The sequence below is a fragment of the Maniola jurtina genome, chromosome 10 (genome assembly GCF_905333055.1).
Source record: "Maniola jurtina chromosome 10, ilManJurt1.1, whole genome shotgun sequence".
Classification (NCBI taxonomy): domain Eukaryota; kingdom Metazoa; phylum Arthropoda; class Insecta; order Lepidoptera; family Nymphalidae; genus Maniola; species Maniola jurtina.
Window position 1 is genome coordinate 12564424 of NC_060038.1, and position 7926 is coordinate 12572349.

The window sequence follows — 7926 nt, forward strand, 5'->3', positions numbered from 1 at the left end:
CCCTTTAGAGCGCTTCCCAGTCAGTTCCACCACCAAAAACACCAGTAAAACACAAAACCCGGCCACTTTTAACAAAAAAAAAAAAACACTCCAAAAAGGCACCGCACGCGCGCCGGCAAACGCCAACACATACGAAGTCCATTAAAAATTATAGTAAGTTTAATTCATATTAGAAAAATAATCTATATTAGAAATTCTGATATAGCTTAATACTTAGTAAATTGCTCGATGATTCTATTTTTTTTAATGAATTTTATCGTCCATTATATTTATTTATAAGAATTATAAACATTTAATGTACTAAAATCATGTTTAATTTTTTTTAGTTTTTAATTAAGTATAAATAATTAAATTAAGAATGTATTCTTAGGTTACCTAAAATATCTAATTTTGTCTGTTCATCATGAACATGTATAATAAATAATAATTATTTAGGAAGTAAAATTATGTACATACTTTTAAATAAATAAATATTAATTATCATTATAGCTTAGCAAGTTAAAAATCCATCCTTGACTTCCTTTTTACTAAAACAATTAAATTATTGAATTATAGCTGCGTAGCTCTCCGATATCGATTAATTAATTGTTTATTGTTCGAACCGTCTCATTATTTAATTCAGGCCTGTTTTTATTATTAAAAATATAAATAAATAAATTTATTTAGGTAACAAACAGTGGTTTTGGTAGTAATAAATAAACCACTTAAACTTTTTCTGCTAAACATCTTTTTATCCTTTCAATCTACATATTTCTTATTTCCTTTTAGATCTGTCAATTTACCTAGGTAAGAGGAGTAAATATAATCACACTGTATACTTTTTGAAAGCTCACACAAGTGAGGTTAAAGTCAAAGTCAAAATCAAATTCAAATTAGGTACTATTGTACACTTTCTGATTGTCAAAAAATGATGTAGTTGTGATAATTAATGACGTTAACTTAAAATTAAAGCTACGAGGGTTCCATGGCAATGGTAATAATTAATTATTTACTTCAATTTAAACCTAAAGCTCCAAGAGTTCCAAACGTGCTCTAGTCTGAGAAGAAGCCTTCTGGTATTAATCGTAATATGCGTTTTTCAGCTCCATTTTTCGACGTATCGCTTCGAGGGCATCCCGTTTTAGTCTGGGAAGGCTATAGATTCGGCAGGCAACGCCAGATGGGGCCGAACAAAACACGATGGGTGTGCGGGCGGCATTCCTCGCCTACCTGCTGCACTGCTTACATACATACCGTAGATGATAAGATCGTTGTGTCCAAGAATATACATAACCATGAGAAACCAAGAAAGACGACTACGGGTCGGCGCTTGTCCCCTCCCAGGGACTGGAGTGTAGTGGAGTGTAGTCTTTCTGATAACCACTTCGACGATTGAAAATTTGTATAAGTACTGCCAAATAAATACACGATGTAACCAGAACGCCAGCAAAAACGAAACAGGTGAAAATACTGATGATTACTGATAAGATACTACAAAAAATAAATAAAAAACCTGTATTTTTAAAAGTTCACAATATATTGCAAATAAAACACCTGACTGGCGCTAGAGCTCAACGAACGTTGCGTAACTAAGCCACTCGGAGTTAATTCCGCGTCGTAGCTGGGTCATCGACTCGAATTTCGCACGCAGTACGTTACGGGTTTGAAAAATACTAAATAAGTAAAACTACAAAATAAGCCAATTTATTTTATTAAGGTATTTGGTATTGAATTGTGTATAGGTAGTCACACTAATATTATAAAGGCGAAAGTTTGTATGTGTGTGTGTGTGTGTATGTTTGTTACTCCTTCACGCTAAAACCACTGGACAGATTTGGCTGAAATTCGGAATGGAGATAGATAATATCCTGGATTAGCCCATAGGCTACTTTTTATCCCGGATAATCAAAGGGTTCCCACGGGATTTCGAAAAACCTAAATCCACGCGAACGAAGTCGCGGGTATCAGATAGTACAATAATAACGCTAAGTCTTTGCTAGCGTTTTGGTTACACCCTGTATATGAAAAGTAATACTCAAAGGACGTGTCACCACCGTCACAGTTCACGACAGTTAGGGAACTTCTAATAAAACGTCGAGGCTTCGACATGACTGGCAGGCGTCAAATGTACTAACATTTAGGTAGCCCTAAAGTAGCCATAATTATCTCTGATTTTACGTCACCATAGCCTAATCCATACTAATATTATAAATGCGAAAGTGTGTCTGTGTGTCTGTCTATCTGTCTGTCTGCTACGTTTCACCGCCCAACCACTGAACCGATTTTGATGAAAGGTACAGATTTGGGATACATCCCGGGGAAGGACATAAGCTACTTTTATCCCGGAAAATCAAAGAGTTTAGTACGGGATTTAAAAACAACCGAAATCCACGCGGGCGAAGCCGCGGGCATCGTCTATCCATACTAATATTATAAATGCGATAGTGTGTCTGTCTTTCTGTCTATCTGTCTGTCTGTCTGTCTGCTACGTTTTTACGGCCCAACCGTTGAACAGATTTTAATGAAAGTTACAGACTTGGGATACATCCTGGAGAAGGACATAGACTTTCTACAGGATTTAAGAAAAATTGAAATCCACGCGGGCGAAGCCGCGGGCATCCTCTAGTATTTTACATAATTATCATTGATTCAGGATCAAACCTCCCTCAAGGAGAGTTCCCTCACTCTAGTTTACTCTGCCGCCGTCATGCCAAAGTACTCAAACTCAAACTCAAAATCATTTATTCAAAGTAGATACTACTGTACACCTTTTGGTGGTCTTTATGGATAAAACTAAGTTTGACTTGTTATCAAAAAGACGCTGCACCTGGACTCCATTTTATTCTGCGGGTGTGCGTTGCGCTTTAGATATAAAAAATGTGTGTTTGATAAATAATTTATTTCCTATGTGAGTGAGCGTTGCGCTTTAGAAACAAAAATTATGTGTGTGTAAATAATTTATTTCCTACGATATATCTTATCGATTAACTTTAAAGTTTCTTATACTGTTTTAAAGTATGAATTGAATGATATTTAAAAAAAATCATTAAATGCAGTTTTTCTTTTTTCTGAAATCTATGACTCCTTAGACCCGTTCCTCAGACCAAACTTTAAATTTATACTATAATTTTTGCCTTACTAACCACTCTTCACATCTGATCTGCCAATGGTTAAGAGGAAACCAGTGGTTAGGTATATTATAAGAATATTTGCAAGAATTATTTGCAAGAAGAATTTGTAAGTTAGTGAATGTATACTAAGTAGTGTCCGACTTAACCTTCGGCTATAAAAACCTCCTTCGACCAAAATGGGTCGTTCGCCAAAATCTTCGGTACGTAGAGTAGCTGGATTGCCTCATAACATGACTTAACAACGGCTATGAGAGTGAGGGAATTGCACCCGTGTATCTCCCGCGCAAATGACTCTGCGGCCAGTGTCTGTGGAGATTTTCGCTATGGCCAAAATTCGGCGGACTGGGGTACTGATTCCGATCGCAACTTAGAGTATTTGCATCTTTTTCTTACCAGTGTAAGAAGAAAAGGACAAGCAAACCTTACTTATTTAATTTAGTACTGTCAAACCTCGTGACTTAAGGTACCAGTCCTATGCAGTGGTTTTTGTTGAGTAGCACTAAACTTTAGTCGTTAACTTAAAAGGCATCCGTCCTTTTTTAGCAATGTTAAAAAGAAGAAGATGCAGATACTCCAAATTTAGTTTAGGGAAAACATTAAAATCTACACCATACACCATTATTATTATGAGTCAAGGTATCCAAGTTATTTCTCAGTTCTCGCCGTACTAACAAATTGTTTTCCTTCCAGGAACGTTCATCGACTCTTCAAACAATGGCCGCCCGATCATCGTTATAGGGGGTTTCAGATTCAGCAAGCAGCGTCTCTCCGGAATCAAAACCCGCTGGCACTGCTCAAGCCACAACCGTCGAGGGTGCAGAGCTGTCATTTACACGATAGATTCGGACATTGTTACCATCAAAAACGAGCACAACCATGAAATACCGAAGAAAACTCGGGAACTTTACTCTAAATTTGGATTTTAACTCAGATCCTCGATAGCTCAACGGTTAAGGGATGACCGACTTCCGAAAGGTCAGCGGTTCAAACCCCACCCGTTGCACTATTGTCGTACCTACTCCTGGCACAAGCTTTACGCTTAATTGGAGGGGAAAGGGGAGTATTAGTCATGATTAGCATGGCTAATATTCTTTATAAAAAAAACTTGTTGAAATGAAACTTCTTTAGCCGTGTGTGTAAACTTTAAGGTTGCGTCAACGACATGCTTTATTCGTTTTTAAAATTTGTTCCTTAACGCAACCAATTAAGGTTCAATTTTTAATGGAAGTATCAATACTTTAATAGTTTTAAGTTTTCTCTTCTGAGGGCAGTCCCCACTGACTGCCAATTTTTTAACGATTTTCTTAGGGCCAGGGCACACCAGCAGAGTGGAGTCGAGTCTTTCTTGATAACAACTCAAATCAAGCTTTATTTCATGGTTTAGCGACATAATTTATTGTAATAGAAATAACGGGTACGTACCGCGATTAATATGACTATTTATAAGTACTATATTATTAAGCTTTAATTATTTGCTTTGGCATAAAGCGGCGGCTTGGCAGACGTGCTGCGCGTGTTTTGAATCTCGTCCGTGTTTTGTTTTCAGTACTTATATTAATTTAAACCGTATGCCAGTGTCCGTAAAACTGTGGTATAAGTTGTTATCAAAATACTCTATTCCACTCTGTCTGTGCCTGTATGCGCTGGCCCTTAGGTAACAAGCTTATTGCACGATAATGGTATTGCTCGCTTTCCCTGCATGTGCAGTAGTGGGAGAGCGAGCGATACATAGCTCATCATGTACCATTATATGTTTGGTTCTACCAGATCATAGCAAAATATGTGTATTAGTCATAATATGTAGGTATAATATGTTATTTATTGTTGCGGGACAAAAATGAATTTGATCGATTTTTTTACTAGATCATACTTTTGTATAAACTATATTGTAAAAATGGCACCATGATTGTTTTGAACTATTTCCAGGATTTGTAAGGTATTTGAATATGGTTTTTCTCTTACAGGAAACGCAATGGGGGAATTCATCGAGATACAAGAGTAGGCTGTATCGACATGAAAATAATGAGTTGAAAATTTATAATAAATAAAACTATTCCACTGATAAACGCTGTTACTTAAGTAAATTATGATGTATAAAAAGAGCTAAACTCGTCCCGAAACAGCTACTCTAGGGTGTATACTCGAAAACTTCTATCCACCCTGGACTCACACTCTTCTACACTCTTCTACACACCCTAGACTAAAAGACACCGGCCAAGTGCAAGTCAGATTCGCGCACTGAGGGTTCCGTACTCGGATGTTTTTTCCAACATTTTGCACGATAAATCAAAAACTATTATGCATAAAAAAAAATAAAAATCTGTTTTAGAATGTACAGGTAAAGCCCTTTCATATGATACCCTACTTGGTATAGTTATCTTACTTTGAAAATTGAAACATATTTTAATTTTTTTAAAAATGATGTGACCACAAATTCGCGGTATTCAGATTTATTCCTGTATTTGTACTATAAGAGCTACCTACCTGCCAAATTTCATGATTCTAGGACAACGGGAAGTACCCTATAGGTTTCTTGACAGACATGACGGACATACAGACAGACGGACAGACAACAAACGTTCCGTTTTTCCTTTTGAGGTACGGAACCCTAAAAATGAGTAAGTAATATACAAATTTTGTTGACAAGGTGGACGGACAAGGACAAGCGTTTCCGAGTATACACCTTAGGGGGGCAGTTTTATGGTGGATCCATGGAATAAGCTTATGAAACCAAAACAAAACTTTTAAAGAAATAAAAAGAAATTTCAATAAAAATCCCAAACCCGTCATTTGAATTTTCCTGTAAAATGCGGTGCAATATTTTAGTGTCAGACTTCACTCTTCATATTATGTACCTATTTGATTACTCTGTTCAAATGATAAAATAGGCACGCTTTGAGACTTGGTAACTTCACTCACAATTTCATTGTGTTACCAGCATAAAATATAGCATTTTGTGAATGAAATTAGCAAGTGGGGCCACACCACGTCTGCTAGCATTTGAATATACTCAGAAATCATTTATGACTTCAGTGAGTATACAGGTGACGTTAGCTTATAACTCTGACCTTGTACCTGCGCAGTGGGTGATTTATATATTTGTTAGTACAAAGAAAAACATGACTGTGAGGTTGTCCACCCCGCCGAACTCAGTTTGTCAATCAACTTTTCGCTTCCAAATAGGAAAGTATGTACATCTCATCGACTAGAACTCTTTTTACCTGACTCCAACTGTCCTTTGCTCAAGTTATACTACAGTAGGTATTGTCAATAACGTGTTATTCCCCTGTAGGCGCAGTATTCGCCACCGGGCGTCGTGGAGCTCGAACGATCCTGCTGAACGGGTATAAGTTCCTCAAACAGCGCAGCAATGGTGCCAAGTGCAGGTGGTGGTGCGGAACCCACAGCGGACGCGGCTGCAAGGCCGTCATCTTCACTGTCAACGATCTGATCACGAGATGCAACGCCGAACATAACCACGAGCCACCAGCATCGGGATCTTTACCGTGGCCTTCACAGGTGCAAAGCGGGGTAGCAGTATCTTATGATGGCAGCAAGACTGAACGTTTGTAACATACTACACCCCATCAAATGTGCTACAGCGTCCACAGCGGATACTAGGCCGTGATCTTTACAAACAACGACTAGATTATGAGTTGCAACGCTGTAACGTCCACGAGTTACCAGCACCGGGGTCTTTACCTTAGCCTCCACAGGTACAAAGCGGGGTAGCAGTATCTTATGATGGCAGCAAGACTGATCGTTTGTAACATACTACACCCCATCAAGATGTGCTTCAGCAGCCATATGTTAAGCGTCATCAAGCAGTACCACAGCGGTTGCGGCTGCAAGACCGTTATATTTACAGTCAACGATCTGATCTTGAGATGCAACGCCGAACATAACCATGAGCCATCAGCACCAGGGTCAGGGTTACCTTGGCCTTCATAGCTACGAAGCGGACTGGCAGTGTCGTACGATGGCAGCAAGACTGAACGTTTGTAACATACTACACCCCATCAAGTGTACTGCAGCGTCCACAGCGGATACTAGGCCGTGATCTTTACAAACAACGATTAGATTATGAGTTACAACGCAGAAACGTTCACGAGTTACCAGCACCGGGGTCTTTACCTTAGCCTCCACAGGTACAAAGCGGGGTAGCAGTATCGTATGATGGCAGCAAGACTTAACGTTTCTAACATACTACACCCCATCAAGATGTGTAGCAGCAAACACACCGGATGCTAGGTGGTAATCTTTGCAGTCAACGACCAGACTATGAGTTGCTCACACGCCGATCATAACCATGAGTTACCATGACTCGGATAGTTGCCTTGGCCTGAACAGGTACAGCGTCACTGTGGCGACGATAGCAGCAAAACAGAACGTTTCTCAAAGTTGGAATTGACAAACAGAACAAAGCATTTATAAAATTTTTATATAGCAGCTCTTATTTTGTATTATTATATACCTACCTAATTATGCAAACTAACATAAGTAACTCTTAATATGTATGTATTATTAATTAAATAGTCTGATAAATAAACAAAATGAATGGCCTTTTATTTATTCTTATAAATTTAAATATTTCAATTAATTTAATTTAAGTAAAGTTAACGCAAAATAGTAAATATTAATTTTAGATTTTGAAGGGAAGGCCTCCTCCATATTTCATTAGATTTCCTTACCAGAGCAAATATTAATCTAATACTTAGTTTATCACTGTCTAGAGGCTTGATTTTCCAAGTTACAATTAGACAAAGACAATAGTTTTTTTTGCAAACTACGAAGTACAAAGTACGAAACTATTACG